Source organism: Ailuropoda melanoleuca, chromosome 5, assembly GCF_002007445.2.
Source record: "Ailuropoda melanoleuca isolate Jingjing chromosome 5, ASM200744v2, whole genome shotgun sequence".
NCBI lineage: Eukaryota > Metazoa > Chordata > Mammalia > Carnivora > Ursidae > Ailuropoda > Ailuropoda melanoleuca.
In genome coordinates, this window is record NC_048222.1 from 35,960,730 (window position 1) to 35,977,354 (window position 16,625).

General features: G+C 36.7%; 1 protein-coding gene and 1 pseudogene across 2 annotated transcripts in view; one reads left to right on the forward strand and one right to left on the reverse strand.

Moving 5' to 3' along the window:
• ARIH1 (ariadne RBR E3 ubiquitin protein ligase 1) overlaps window positions 1–16,625 on the reverse strand; it is a 116,119-nt gene that overhangs the window by 75,208 nt on the left and 24,286 nt on the right. The gene's annotated exons all lie outside the window — the stretch shown is intronic.
• LOC117802492 lies at window positions 9,692–9,783 on the forward strand (annotated as a pseudogene).

Here is a 16,625-nt window from a genome sequence, read left to right on the forward strand (position 1 = left end):
ATATTTTTCCAAAGGAGACATACAGTTGGATGAAAAGATGTTCCACGTCACTCATCATCAGGTAAATACAAATCAAAACTACAATATCACCTCACAACTGTCAGAACGGCTAAAATTAACAACACAGCAAACAAAAGGTGTTGGTGAGGATGCAGAGAAAGGGGAATCCTCTTGCAGGGTTAGCGGGAATGCAAACTGGTGCAGCCACTCTGGAAAACAGTATGACGGTTCCTCAAAAAGTTGAAAGTAGAACTACCCTATGATCCAGCAATTGTACTACTAGGTACTTACCTAAAGGATACAAAAATAATGATTCAAAGGGATACATGCACCCCAATATTTATAGCAGTATTATTAACAATAGCCAAATTATGAAAAAAGAGCCCAAATGTCCACTGACTGATGAATGGATAAAGAAAATGTGGTGTACACACAAACACACACACGAATATTACTCAGCCACAAAAAGGAATGAAATCTTACCATTTGCAACTACCTAGATGGAGTTAAAGAGTATTATGCTAAGAGAAATAAGCCAGTCAGAGAAAGACAAATACCGTATGGTTTCACTCATATGTCAAATTTAAGAAACAAAACAGATGGACATGGTAGGGGGAAAGAGAGGCAAAGCAGAAAACAGACTCTTAACTACAGAGAACGAACTGAGGGCTGCTGGCGGGGAGGTAGGTTAAATGGGTGATGGGTATTAAGGAGGGCACTTGAGATGAGCACTGGGTGTTGTATGGAAGTGAAAAAATCACCAGATTCCACACCTGAAACTAATGTTACACTGTATGTTAACTAACTGGAATTTAAACAAAAACTTGAAAAAAAATAAATTGTTGTTATTAAGAACACAACACCACCTGATCTCAAAATATACTATAAAGCTATAGTACTGGCAAAAGGATAGATATACCAATCAAAGGAACAGAAGCCAGAAATAGATCCACACAAATATGGCAAAGTGACTTTTTACAAAGGTGCTACAATTCAAAGGAAGGAAAAGAGCTTTTTCTAAAAACAGCACTAGAATAATCAAGACATCTATATATATAAAAAAAAAAATCAACTTTAACCTAAACCTCAGACTTTACACAAAATTAATAACGGATCAGACCTAAATGTAAAACACAAGACTATAAAACTTCTAGAGGAAAATCTTTGTGGCCTCGGTTTGGGCAAAGAGTTCTTAGATAACAAAAGCACAAGTCCATAAGAAAAACTGATAAATTGGAATTAACCAAAATGAAAAGGACACTGTTAAGAAAATGGAAAGAAAAGCCAGAGACTGGGAGAAAGTATATGCAAATCATATCTTACAAAGGACTTGTATTTAGAATACATATTTTTAAAATCTCTTAAATCCTAATAAGAAAACAAAAACCCAACCTTAAAAATAGGGAAAAGCTTTGAACAGACACTTCACCAAAGAAAATCTACACAGAGGCAGGAAAAAGAACAAGAAAAGATGCTCAACATTATTAGTTACTTGAACACAGGGTGGGGGGTGGGGAGGCAACCTATGAGACAAACCCCAGTGATGCAGAATACGTGGTATGACCGGAACCTTCATACACTGCTGATGGGAATGCATAATAATATAGCCACGGGACAAAATTCAGCAGCTTCTTATGAGGTTAAACATATACTTACTACAAGCCCCAAATCTCATTATTAAGAATTTACCCGAAAACTTATCTTCACTCAAAAACCTATATAACAAAGTTGTAACAGCTTTATTCCTACCTGGCAAAAACTGAAAACACCCAAATATTCCACAACTGGGGAATGGTTAAAGAAACTGTGGTATATCCACAATCTACTCAGCAACAGAAAGAATTATTGATACATACAACAATATGAATAAATTTCACATGCAAATTCTAAGTGAAAGAAGCCAGATTCAAGAGGCTACATATTTATGGTTCATTTATATGACACCATGGAAGAAACAAAACTACAGGGATGGTGTATAAATCCCTGGTTGCCAGAAAATTAAGAGTAGGGAAGGCTTTGAACAAATGGGGCAGCAGGAGGGAATTTTTAAGAAGGCCATTATGGAACTGTTCTATATGTTGATTGTGGTAGCAGATACAGAACTCCAGGCCCTGATCAAAATTCATGGAACTGTACATCCGAAAGTATAAATTTTATATAAATTAAAATATAAATTTAAAATATTAAGTTATAAAAGTAATTTAACCTACACTGGAGCATCTATAATGGAGTTCTATTTAAAGTACAGTTAAGTGTCAAAACAACGATGTTGAATAGAAGGAACACAGACATGAAATTATTCAGTGCCAGGCACTCTACATACATCATATTTCATTTAATCTTCACACCAATACTTTATACAAGGTAGGCATTATTTACATTTTACAGATGAGGTTTAGAGAGATTACGTCATTTGACCCACGGTGAAACAGATTAGTAAAATCTGAATATTAGAAAAATTTTATAAAAATTTATGCTGTAGTACCACCCTTAAAGATTCTGATTTAACTGCTTTAGGCTGGGGCCCAATCAAAGGAGAGGAATCATCCATGCATGCTACCAAAATTCTTGATTAATTGAGTAGAAAGTCAATTCAAACTCTTGGTTGAAATAACTCTTCATCCTATTCTTACTGGCAGTCCTCTTTTTTTAAGATATAAACAAACAAAAAGATTTTAAAAGTTACAAGCAAAATCAATATAATTAGAAAATTCGTACTAGAAGGAGCACATTTAACTTTTACGGCAATGAAACAATTTGAAATCTCTCATATTCTCTAGTGGTAAACTCTAAAACAATGGTCCCTCATTTGGGCTACGTATTAAAATCTCTTGAGGAACTTTAAATACTTGGACTTCACCACAGCAATTCTGATTCAATCGTTTAGAATGGGACATGGGTACGTGAATTTCTCACCCAAAGGTGTTTTGTTTTGTTTTTTTAAGATGCATTTATTTTGGAGAGAGAATAAACACGTGCAGGGGGGAAGGGCAGAGGGAGAGGGAGGCAGAGTCCTCAGGACCTGAGGGAAAAACAAGAGTCAGATTCAGATGCTTAAATGACTGAGCTACCCATGCGCTCCCACCCAAAGTTTTTACCTAAAATTCCCCAGCGATAGTAATATGCAGCCAGAATCAGGAACTACTGCTCTAAATAGTTTCCAACTATGGGAGCTGCGAAAAAGTAAAGTATATATAGATCTCCAATACGAACATAGCAGTGTAATACTGTAGTAATTTGAAGAAAATTACACTCTAAGGTTATAGCAGCAGTATATGGTTTGAAAGTAACTACAAAGTTCTGTTTTAAAAAGTGGGTATGAATATGGCAACTCTCTCAGCTGAGGCCTTAATATCAAAGCACTATCATCATCCTCCATCCTTCAATCAAGCGATTCTCAACTTTGGTAGCACATCAGAATCACATGAGGAACTTTTAAAAACCCAACTGGCAGGCCACATCCCACACCAAATACATCAGAGGATGAGGGTGAGGAAGAACCTGGGCATTAGCAATTATCTGAAAGCTCCCTGGCAATTCCATTACATAGCCAAGGTGAAGAACTACAATTCTAGATGTACACATGTATGCAAATGCCCATGTTTGAGAGTGTGTTTACAAAATAAATAAATAAAAATAAAAGCGTGACAGAATCTCCTGGTATAATTAATCAAGTTATTCAATGACATTCCTATGATTAGTATTGTGGGGAGGCAACTATTTTTTGAAAGGTCTCAATATACAACCTTCTTATTTTAGGAGAAAGTTCAATATTAAATGAATGGGTTTCATAATATAAAAGAGTAGTCTAAGATGAAACAGCAAAAAACCACTTTTTAACCCAATTAACATTCACAGAAAAGTGTCAGAGCCCAGCTTTTCATTTATCTCAGAATTTGATCTGCAATGGAATTCAACAGGTTATACATTTCATCTCAACACTCAGTTTGACAATTTTCCTACACAAAAATGGGCTCATAAAAAAAGAATGAAATCTTGCCATTTGCAATGACACGAATGAAGCTAGAGAGTACTATGCTAAGCAAAATAAGACAGTAAGAGAAAGGGAAATACGGTACGACTTCATGCCTATGTGGAATTTAAGAAACAAAACAAGCAAAAGGAATAAAAAAGGGAGAAATGCAAACCAAGAAACAGACTCTTAACTACAGAGAACAAAATGATGGTTATGGGGGGGATTAAAGAGTGCACCTGCTGTGATGAGCACCAGGTGATGTATGGAAGTGCTGAATCACTATACTGCACACCTGCAACTAATATCACACTATGTTACCTACACTGGAATTTAAATAAAAACTTAAAAAAAATGGCCTCATTTTTATATTATGTTTCCATCTAGTTTAATCTATAAGAGCTCCTTGAGAGCTGCTGATGATCCAAATTTTACACACTTGCTTCGTAATGCCTTAATATTAGAAACCAAAAAGCCATAAAATATAAAAACTTCTGTATAGAAAGAAGTATTTGCAACACCTACAATAAACAGTAAATAAGCAAACATACAAGTCTATATAAAAAACAATCCAACACAAATGGATGGTTTATGAATTTTAATAATACAATTGGCTGAAAAACAAGAAAATATTCAATCTCCTTAATTACAAGTGTTTTTAATCTACCACAATGGCTAAGATCTTAAAAATTTATAATATCCAGGGACAAAGTAAGGGAAATATTTCATGTTAGGGAAATCCAACTTTTGAGAGTAGTTTGGCAGAACTGCTCAAAATTAAAAACCCACATGACCTAGGACAGGATCTAAAGATTCCACTTCCAGAAACCTACTCTGCAGAAATATGTAAGTGTAGGGGGGGGCACCTGGGTGGCTCAGTCTGTTAGGCATCTGCCTTTGACCCTGGTCATGATTCCAGGGTTCTAGGATCAAGCCCCACATCAGGCTCCGTCTCCCCATGCCACTCCCCATTCCTGTGCTCACTCATACTCTTGGGCGCTCTCTCTCTGTCGAGTAAATAAAATCTTTTTTATAATTTCTTTCTTTCCTTTTTTTAAGATTTTATTTATTCATCTGAAAGGGAGAGAGACACAGAGACAAAAGCAGGGGGAGAGGCAGAGGGAGAAGCAGACTCCCCGCTGAGCTGGGAGTCAGAAGTGGGGCTCAATCCCAGGACCTGGAGATCATGACCTGAGCCAAAGGCAGATGCTTAACCATCTGAGCCACCCAGGTGCCCCAATAAATAAAATCTTTTTTAAAAATATGTTAAGTGTAGAGGGGAAGAATAAGAAATTTCACATGCACATTATTTGGAAAAGCAATAAAGCAAAGATAACCTACATTTCTCCAAAGGGGGATTGCCTATAAATTATGCCAACCATACTTAGAATATTATGCAATAATAAAAAACAAACAAAGATCTGTAAGCACTGACATGAGAAGATATCCACGAGACATCACTGAGTGAAAAAAGGAAGTTACTGAGCAATGTACAATATTCCATTTTTTAGTTAAAATAAGTCTTTTTTTTTTTTTTTTAAAGATTTTATTTGAGAGAGGGAAACATGAGCGGAGGGGAGGAGCAGAGGGAGAGGAAGAAGCACACTCCCCACTAAGCTGGGAGCCCGATGCCAGACTCCATCCCAGGACCCTGAGATGACCCGAGCAGAAGGCAGATGCTTAACAGATGAGCCACCCCGGCACCCCTGGGTAAAGTTCTACGACATACTCAATAGGTAATAAAATGTTTAGAAGGACTTATATTAAAAGCTGCTCTGGAGTTACCATCCCTGGGGACTGGTCTGGGAATGGGGTGAAAAGATGTGGTTTTTTTTTTATACTTTATAATGATATGAATAGAGATTTAAAGTATTTATTACTTTTATAATAACCAACTATAAACAATATAAGGCCTTGCTTCTCAAACTGTAGTTCACAAAATCACATTCACCTGAGTCTGTTAGAAATTCAGAATCCTAAGTCCCAATCCACACCTACTGAATCATTTCAACCAGACTCTCAAAAGTTCCTGAGGTGATGTACATGTAGTGAAACTGACAAGCACTGATACAAACTACAGAAAGTTCTGAGAGTTGGTTATACTAACTATAAAAGGTTTCATTTCTAATTTCGTAGATTTAATTAAATACTTAATTTCTTTAAGAAATTATCATGTATAATTCAGGTATAATTTTTCTTCTCTTAAAAGGTATGTAAGTATGTTGAGAGCTTTACACTAAGAGTCACTAAAAACTGCAATATAATTAATGCCTAGTCAATGACATTCAACAGAATAAATTCTTTATGTACCCAAAGTTCATACAGTACCATATAAAAAATAGAACAGTATTTGTCACCGAAAGATGCTCTTGACTTTGATCATTCAGGGTTTGGTGAAGAGTATAAAAACCCAAACTAGGTATCCTGAACAAAGGGGGAGTTAATAAAAGGAATTCATGCTTAATAGGTAGAAGGACTGAGCAGTGGGGCTGTAAGGCTATGTCTACAAGAATGACACCAGAACACAACACACTGAATGACAAGGAGCTCTCCCTACTTAAGCCACCAATGGAACCACTAAATTCAAGTATAGCAGATGATTGTGATCCAAGGATTAGAAAGCAGGAATCAGGAAGTCATCGCTACCACTGCCACAACTGCCTCTAGATACCCAGGAAGCCAGGTGACGTACACAACAAAACAGTCTAGCTGCTGCCTTTGCCACAAATACCTCTTGATACTGCAGAAAGATGAAGAATGGACAATGCACTGCTACATTTCTGCTACTGCAGAAAAATCTCACATTCTTACAACCCAACAAAAAAGCGGGGGGGGGGGCAGTGGCAGAAAAGAGAAGAAATAGTTTTTGCCTTCCTAACCCAACACAGCACAGAAAGGTACTTTGGAGAACTGAGGAAAATAATCACAAAATTCCCAAATGGCTTAAAAGCTATATGCATTCAAAACAAATTTACAACTAAAGAACACTAATCCTCAAAGTTTCCCGCTTCAAATATGTACTTCTAAGCTACCCTTAAGAAGGAAGGCAAAGGAGAGGGGGGATTTGTTGAAGGTAATGTTGTTAAGAGACTTTCCCACTGGAAATGCTTCTTGGAAGATTACTTCGGCAAAAATTTCACAGTTTAACTCACTACCCCTGGAGATTAATTAAAATGAAAATTTAACACTGACAAGCTTTGACCAAATATAATTCTGTAGATCCATGGTACTTAACTTGAAATTTTGCTGAGGTATGCATTTGAACTACAAATGTAATCCTGATGTACCAAAACTTGTTAACGAATGCATTTAGTGAACTACCATCAACAACATCTCAAATTTGGCTTTGCTTTTCTCCACTTGCCCTTGTACATGCATTTTATGAAGGCAATTACTTCCTTCTATGTCATCTCAAATTTGAAGAGTCAAGATTTCACCTCTGTAAGAATGTCAAGAATTTAATCAGAATTTAATAAAATGTTTCTGTAAAAAGAAGAAAGGATCCTATCATTATGTGTAATCATTTGGTTTATTCTGTAAAAATTCAACTGCAAACCAAACAGGGACGTGTGATGAAAGGGATACATTAATATGAAGGGTAGGTAAAACTTCTGTTTTTCATCAGAAAACACTGTCTTTACATAGCACTGTATGCTGCAGCATCTAGTTGATCAAGAGCCAAGTCACCTCCAACAAACATAACCCTGGTTTTAAACATTTACCATTACATGAGGCCCCATTCAAGGTAAGATCTTCTTGGGTCTCGGTCTCCTAAGGGTGAAAAAGTTCCGCGTACTCTTTTGAGGGGAGAAAAAGATCCTATAGATAAAAGTGTAAGAACCAAAAGGAAAGGCCAAGAACCAGGTAACTACCAATTCCAAATCACTTTGGCATAATGGAGTTAATTTAAACTATAAATGAAGATTCTATATAGACCACCTTAGGTTACTTTACTATTTTTGCAGTAGTTCAGAACTATTAGAGAATTATTTAAGAATCTTCTTAGTTATCTATTCATAAGCTCACCTCTGGGTTCCAATTGTCAAGCCCGAAGTATTAGCATTCTATACATAGCTATTGTGGCACACACTGACAAAGTTCCACAAACACACAACCAAAACATTTGAGCGACCTCAGGGTACTGCACTTCACTTGACACAATGACTAGCCATCTCCAAACTACCTAAAGATGGCATACCAAATTGAATTAGTTCTGCAAAGTGAAATGAATATTGAGTGTTGTATAATGTTATCTCTTCTTCTGGAAGCACTTCCAAAAAAACAGATACATACACATCCCCAACTACTTCTTAATAGCAAATTTTAACAGTACAGTATTTGAACTAGTACTTCCTCCTTTCTCATCATAGCAAATCAAAATACCTATTGGTAAGTGGTAGGATTCTGATTAGTAATTCACTATTTCTTACTTACACTCTACATATGTGTATATGGTACACAAGAATTTGTAAAATATAACCATAAGTGAGATTCTTTGAAAATCATAATGCTTATTTAAAGGAATATAGAAAGTTTTAATTTGTATCTTAGAAAGACCCTATTTAAAAAAGCCCCTGTACATTTCTTTTGAGCTCAAAAAGTAGCCATAAATCCAAATGATCTTGAAATAGACCATTTCTTACAAATCAAAACCACAATGAGATACCACCTTACACCAGTTAGAATGGCAAAAATTAACAAAACAGGAAATAAATGTTGGCGAGGATGTGGAGAAAGGGGAACCCTCTTACGCTGTCGGTGGGAATGCAAGGTGGTACACTCACTCTGAAAAACAGTATGGAGGTTCCTCAAGATGTTAAGAATAGAGCTACCCTACGACCCAGCAACTGCACTACTAGGTATTTACCCCAAAGATACAGATGCAGTGAAAAGAAAGGGCACATACACCCTAATGTTCATAGCAGCAATGTCCACAATAGCCAAACTGTGGAAGGAGCCGAGATGCCCTTTAACAGATGAATGGGTAACGATGATGTGGTACCTATATACAATGGAATTTTTTCAGCCACCAGAAATGATAAATACCCACCATTTGCAACGCCATGGATGGAACTAGAGGGAATTATGTTAAGTGAAGTAAGTCTAACAGAGAAAGACAATTATATAGTTTCACTCATATGTGGAACATAAGCAATAGCATGGAGGACCATAGGGGAAGGGAGGGAAATCCAAAGGGGGAGAAATAAGAGAGGGAGATGAACCATGAGAGATTATGGACCCCAGGAAACAATCTGAGGGTTTTGGAGGGGAGGAGGGTGGGGGGAGGGGGTAACAGGGTGATGGGTATTGAGGAGGGCACATGCTGTGATGAACACTGGATGTTACACTTAACTCGTGAATCACTGAACACTACCTCAAAAACTAATTATGTACTATACAGTGGCTAACTGAACATAATAAAAAAATTAAAAAATAGACCATTTCTATTCTATATACAGACGTATACAAATATACTTCTGTATCATTTAAACGAAGTTTTATAACCAAGCTGTAACAGGCCATGTACATCTCCAGTACATTCTCCTGCCAATTGTTCTCAAAATACACAGGCTCAATGACTACTAAGAATCATGAAAAAGGAACATGTGGCATATACAACTGGAACCTTCCTCCCTTCATGAAGTTTATAATGAATACCCAGACTGAGAACACTTCTACATATATTTGAGGAGAGGATTGTAAAGAATGAAGATAGCAGTGCTCACTTCAGCAGCACATATACAAAAATTGAAACAAAAGAGCCTCTGTGCAAGGATGACATGCAAATTCAGGAAGTGCTCCATATTTTTGTGTCAGAGTTTGGAGAACATCAATTAAGCAAGAATTTTCTTGATTGTTGAAAAATGACTTGGTTATGCTCATCTACCCCTGCTAGAAGTTTACACAGTATATTAACATAGTGCATAATAAAACAACAAAAAAGAAAAGGGGGGGAAAGGGAAGAAGAATATCACTAAATGTGGACCTTTGATAATGGGGTTGCATTGAATCACTGTTTAAACATTTTTTAGGGCGCCTGGGTGCCTCAGTCAGTTAAGCGTCTGCCTTCAGCTCGGGCCACGACCCCAGGAAACTGGGATGAGTCCCGCATCGGGCTCCCTGCTCCGCGGGGAGCCTGCTTCTCCCTCTGCCTCTCATGAATAAATAAATACCTTTTTTAAAAAACACATTTTTAAAAAGATTCTATTTATTTATCTGAGAGAGCACAAGCATGTGCATGAGCAGGGGGAGCGTCAGGGGGGAGGGATAAGCGGGCCCCCCCCCCCCCATCACTGAGCAGGAAGCCAGACATGGGACTTGATCCCAGTACCCTAAGATCATGACCTGAGCCGAAGGTAGACACTTAACCAACTGAGTCATCCAGGCACCTCTATTTAAACATTTTTTTAATTTAGTGTATGTGCATAGTTTTAGATGTTAATTATAACATCAAGGTTTAACAATCCTCCCTGCCACATCTCAGTCACTACTGATTTCCAACCCTCTGAGGCAAGCATTTTATTTATTTTTTTTTAAAGATTTTATTTATTTATTTGACAGAGATAGAGACAGCCAGTGAGAGAGAGAACACAAGCAGGGGGAGTGGGAAAGGAAGAAGCAGGCTCACAGCAGAGGAGCCTGATGTGGGGCTCGATCCCATAACGCCGGGATCACGCCCTGAGCCGAAGGCAGACGCTTAACCGCTGTGCCACCCAGGCGCCCCTGAGGCAAGCATTTTAAATTATTTTTCCTGTTTCTTCTGGCATTTACTACTTTTATCCTAAATAATATGCTTTTGTTCAGATAGTTACTCTTTCTCATTTAGATATTAACTATTACCATCTTGTAAATGATGAAGATTCAGCACTTAACATTCACCTTCCCTCCAATCTTTCTTATATAATTTTATCATCAATTTTATTTAAGCCACTATCCATTGTTTCTAACAATCAAAACAGGAATTCCAGAGAGGAGAAAGAAGAAAATTACCAAAGCAGTATTAAAATTCATTTCCCTAAGCTTTAGAAGGACACAAGTCTTCCAGTTGAAAGTGTCTACCAAGGCCCAACAAAATGAGAAGATTCACGCTTAACACATCTCTTCAGACAACAAAGGATAAAGAGAAAAGGCTGAAACTTTAAAAAGTCATCAAGAAACAAGAACCAGACTGGTACTGGACTTAACAGCAACAGTTAAGTGCAGAAGGCAGTTATCTTTCATAAACATTCCAATCTAGACTTTCTCAGCTAAATCATCCACCGACCAAATTTGAAGGCGAATTAAAGACACCATCAGGGCCACAACAAATAGTATCATAGGAAAAGTTACATGGGAGTTAAATTAAGGATGTAGCCCCTCAAATGAGATTAAATCAAGACAAAGACACAGATCTAAGAAACAGAGGCTCCAACTCAAGAGTACAATAAGAGGCTTAGCGGGAAGGGCATCCTGATTAGAAGAGCAGGATGGAGGGCTCCAGGAGAGTGTAAATACAATCCAAATGACCTTGATACCAGAAGCATTGTTCTCAGGAAGGTCCAGAGCATTTGGCATTAAGCCTGTTTAAAAAAAAAAAAAAAAGGAATAATCCTAATATACTACTTGGACTGTCATAAAACGAACATTGTTCAATAGTGTCACTTAAAAAAAAAAATCAAGCTATCAGCAAATTAAGACTTGGCTATGATCACAAATCAAAAGGACTTTGATAACAAAAATATAGGTGGCACAGAGTGGGTTATCAAAGGTGAGAGAAGAAAGGAAGAAGAAAATGTCAAAAGGTAATGGAAAAGAAAGAGGTATATTAAAGTTATAAATGTAATCATGTGGAGATGATAATAACTTTTTCATTTGTTACCACATGCATGTTTAAAACAAATAACAAGGTGGAGAAAAGAGCTACAGCAACAATCATACATTAAGAACTCATTAAGAAAAGGTGCAAAGGATATGAAAAGACAGTTTAGAAAAATGTTAAATTAAACCAAGCAATATTTTATCAGGCTAATGAAAATTTTAAGATTCTTAATAGTGTCAGCAAACGTGCAAAGAAAATGACAGTTCACACACTACTGGTGTAAAGATAAACTCAGTAACCTTTGAAAATGTTCTGTCGTATTTATAAAAACTGTAAATGTTTTTACCCAAAGTCCAGCAAACCCACTTCCAAGGTTAGGTTAGGTCAAGAAAGGAAAAGGAAGGGAACAATAGGAAGGAGATACACAATACAGAGTGGAAAAAATGCCAAACTGATATGTTCATATCAGAAAATACCGTACAAACAATATTTAAATCCACAGTAATACTGAAGGAAAAAAATAGCAACTTACAGAATAAAGTGGAACTGGAGCAGGAAGCAGGAAAGAGCACCAATATAACCCATTTATTTTTCTTCTAAAATATTTCAATTGTAGATTGACATTTATTGACATAAGTACACTATTTTTTTTAAAAAAATCAAATCTTAGCAATGATAGATCCAGTTAACAGTTCCCAACTTCACACCCTTACTAAGAATCCCTTTTCAAAAAGACATTAACCAAATTTTGTAAAGGTACCACCAGCATCCATTTTAAAAGGGAAAACAACTGAAAAGTAGAAGTTATTTCTGAAATAGTGGCAGAGTCAGGATTAGAAGAAACCCAGGTCTCTAAAATTCAGAATTAGTTTGCTTTATATTGATCTAGATTGGACAATTTTAAAGAAATTATACAATGTGACAAATACTCATTTTAATACTGACATACTATACAAGGTAAACAATGATTTACAATCAAGACTATGAAATACATAAAATACATTTGGAAGAAGGGGCTAAATATGAAAATAGGAAAGTAAAAAAGTTACCAAAAAGGTTTCCAAGGACCCCCCCCCCAAAAAAAGGGCTCTCAAACACCAAAACACATCAACACAATTGATTCAAAAACCTCTACTATGGTATACCATGAAACTTCAAAATCCATTTCCACATTTAAGAGAAAGCAGACTACTTCTTCTCAATGTAGGATACAGCTCATTATAGTATTAACTACTAACCTCAGCCTTTGGGGCCAGAATTTAAGCAGTGGCTACTTGAGATCTTAGGTTTTATAGTCATTTTGAAAATCCAGCAATCTTCACTGAAAACCAAATACAAACCTGTGTCTGCCTTTTCACTTGAGAAGCCTTGAAAAGCACTGTATTAACCTATTTAGAAAAACACAGCCCCTTCCTTCTAGAAGCATATCAACAAAGAAAATGACGCAAATATCTGTATCATTCGGCTATCCCTAGAATCTCACTTTGTCAGCCAATACTAGAATAATATAAATAAGCAACCTCATACTTTACCTTATATGTAAGCTTTCCATTTCTTTTTATTCAAACATTTGCATTGTACTGCCTGAGTTCTTAAAGCTTGCCTCTGAGTCTTAGAATTCAGTATTTAAAAATGCTGTTATTCTCTCATTCTAACACAGCATTTAAGAAAGAAAGAAGCCAGGTATTGGTATTGTAACCGCTATCATTTTGCAAGCAAATGGATACAAATATCCAAGCAAACGGTACAAATATTTAAAAAGAAATCCTTAAACTTCCTCATAGAAGTTAAATAACCTGGAAAATTTAGATTATTTCCAACAAAATTTTCCAGATTTGGACATATAAAATATACACACACGGCCAGATCAATCTAGCTTTCCTTCTCCTTTTTCTCCCACAGTTTTACCAATGGGTCCTCTGTCATCATAGTTTCTGAAAATCAATCAGGTCCATGAATCAAGCAAGTAACATTAATATCCTCCATTTAACCATTTCTTCTATTATTCAGCATTTTTTTTTAAAGATAGTGGCAAACACCAATTTACTTTGTTGCCTAAGTGCCAAGTAAGACTCTGGTTTAAAAAATAAAAATAAAACTGTGCCCTTTATAAGTGGATATATCAAATTTGTCATGTCAGAACAGGCTTGTCATCAAGATTTACAGGATAAACAGTGTGCCCTTAAATAATGAGGTATGTGCTGTCAAAATGTGCTTGCACATATATGTGTTTAATGGTCCTTTAATGACTTGTCTTTGGAATGATTCTGTCCTACCTTTGCTGCTGCAGCCCGCCTGTCCTTTGCATCACTGAATTCATACTTCTGGAAGTACCCAATATGCACTGTAACAGACAGATGGACAGATCAATGGGCCACAGCGGCAAAGGCCAGATAGACAGACTTGATAAAAATTAAAATCAAGGTATATAAAGGGAAGGGGGAAACCAGAAGAGAACATATCTACCTATATTCTATAAGCAAAACACCTGAACTTCAGGCCTACAATCATCCCATACACATACCCAAATGAACTATTTTTGATTTCCATATCACTCCCTCTTTCAAGTAGAAATAGTTCCACTCCAATAGGCAAAATGATCAGTATTTTTAATACCATCAACAGTTACAGAGCGGGCATTTCTGTAACCATGCCACACAATTTCTGCAGAGGTAGTCACTACTTAACACAAAATAATTTTTCACATCCAAAGACTTTCTATACCAAAATTAATAAGGCAATTATTACACGCAGAAAACTTCTGTAATACCAAGGTCTATGTGATTAAAGTATACTTGGAATCACAAAGTAAAAAGTAATATTTCAGCATTTTACCATTCTACATTTCCCTGTCTTTCTATGTAAAAATGGTTGCTGCACCACAACTTTGGGGCTTAAAGGAATACATTAGTGTCATTTAGGCCAGTTACCAAGATACGGTAAAACACACAAAATTACCAACAGTATCTTTAAAATCTACTTATAGAGTCCTCCTGTTACTTCAAATCCATTCAAACAAGTATCCACACTTCAAGAAATTTCTGAGTTATTTTTAAAACACACCTTAATATCTCAAAATGCTAGCTTGCTTAAGCTTCATTAAAAGCTTAGATCCGTGTAAGTCATTTTAATTTAATCAAACATTTTATCTTGCATGCTTCTAAGATAATGTAGATTCTTTCTCCATGTTTAAGAAAGACTGAGGAGAAACATTTCCCCTTTCATTTCCAAGGGATCTATACATTTCTTATAACCTCTCAAAAACATGAGCAGATAATTAGACATGATAATCAAATGTAATGCATGATCCTGGATGGAATCCTAGACTAGAAGAAGAAAAACTATAAAATGACATATTGGACAATGGCAGAAATGGGGGGGCGCCTGGGTAGCTCAGTCGATAAGCGTCTGCCTTCGGCTCAGGGCGTGATCCTGGCGTTTTGGGATTGAGCCCCGTATCAGGCTCCTCCACTGAGAGCCTGCTTCTTCTTCTCCCACTCCCCCTGCTTGTGTTCCCTCTCTCGCTGGCTGCCTCTCTGTCAAATAAATAAATAAAATCTTTAAAAAAAAAATTGCAGAAATGTGAATGTGGTATGTATATTAGTATTTTCTATGATAACATTATTCAAATATAATTCACATACCATAAAATTCACTTTAATGAAGTATGTATGTACATCAGTAGTTTTGATTATATTCAGAGCTGTGACACACAGTTCTGTCAACCATTAATTTTAGAACATTTCATCAGCCCAAAAAGAAATCTTATACCCATTAGCAGCCACTCCCCATTCTCCCTTTCTCCACCCAGCCTCTAACAAACACTCATCTTTTTGTCTCTGTGGCTTTACCTATTTGGGACATTTCATAAAAGTGGCCTTGGGACACCTGGGTGGCTCAGTTGGTTAAGAGTCCAACTCTTGATTTCGGCTCAGGTCATTATCTCAGGGTTGTGGAGTGCCATGTTGGGCTCTGAGCTCAGGGCAGAGTCTGCTGGAGACTGTCTCTCTCCCTCTACCTCTCCCTCTGCTTGCGCAAGTGCACTCTCTATCTCTAAATAAATAAAATCTTTAAAAAAGGAGGGGAGCATCATAAAGTATGAGGCCTAATGTGACTGGTTCCTTTTTTATTTACTTTTGCTTATCTAGGAAGGTCAACAAGCTGAGGGCTTCCCATGGACATCAAATAAATGTGTTTTATTGAGGGAATGGAGAGGAATAATTAATCTGGAAGTCAGTTAAATGAAGGCTGCTTAAAGTTTGAACTAAACTACTTTTTAACTACACATTTTACAGATGAGGAAAGAGAATTTATTAGTAAGAGAATTAAATAACTGACACAAAATCATAAAACTGATAAAAAGCAAAGCTGGACCTGAATTTAGCTCTATATATGATGCCAAAGATTTAACCACTAAGCTATTTTGTCTCTTAATGAAATTCACCAATTCTCACTGATTCTAACTCCTAATGCTTGAATGCCTTCTCTCTATTCCAGCCTTGCTAACATCATCAAATATTTCTTCCTCAAATTATTGTAATAGACTTCTCGCTATTCTCCTTGCTTCCTAATCTCATCCTCTTCTCATTTATTCCCTATACTGCCATCAGAGTGGTCTTTCTAAACACCAATCCTACATTAATTTGTTTCACTAGGTCCTAGGGGATAAATGCATCTCATTTAGTACTACGTTAAAATCTTTCATAAACTGCCTACCTGTCTAGCCTCAGCTCCTACCAAACTACTTCCCACACCAGACTAATGCAGCCTCTGCCTTTGTACATTCTATTCCTTCTCTTCCTCTGGCTGGATGGCTTCTCCTATCCCACCTGCCTAGTGAGCTATGACTATTCA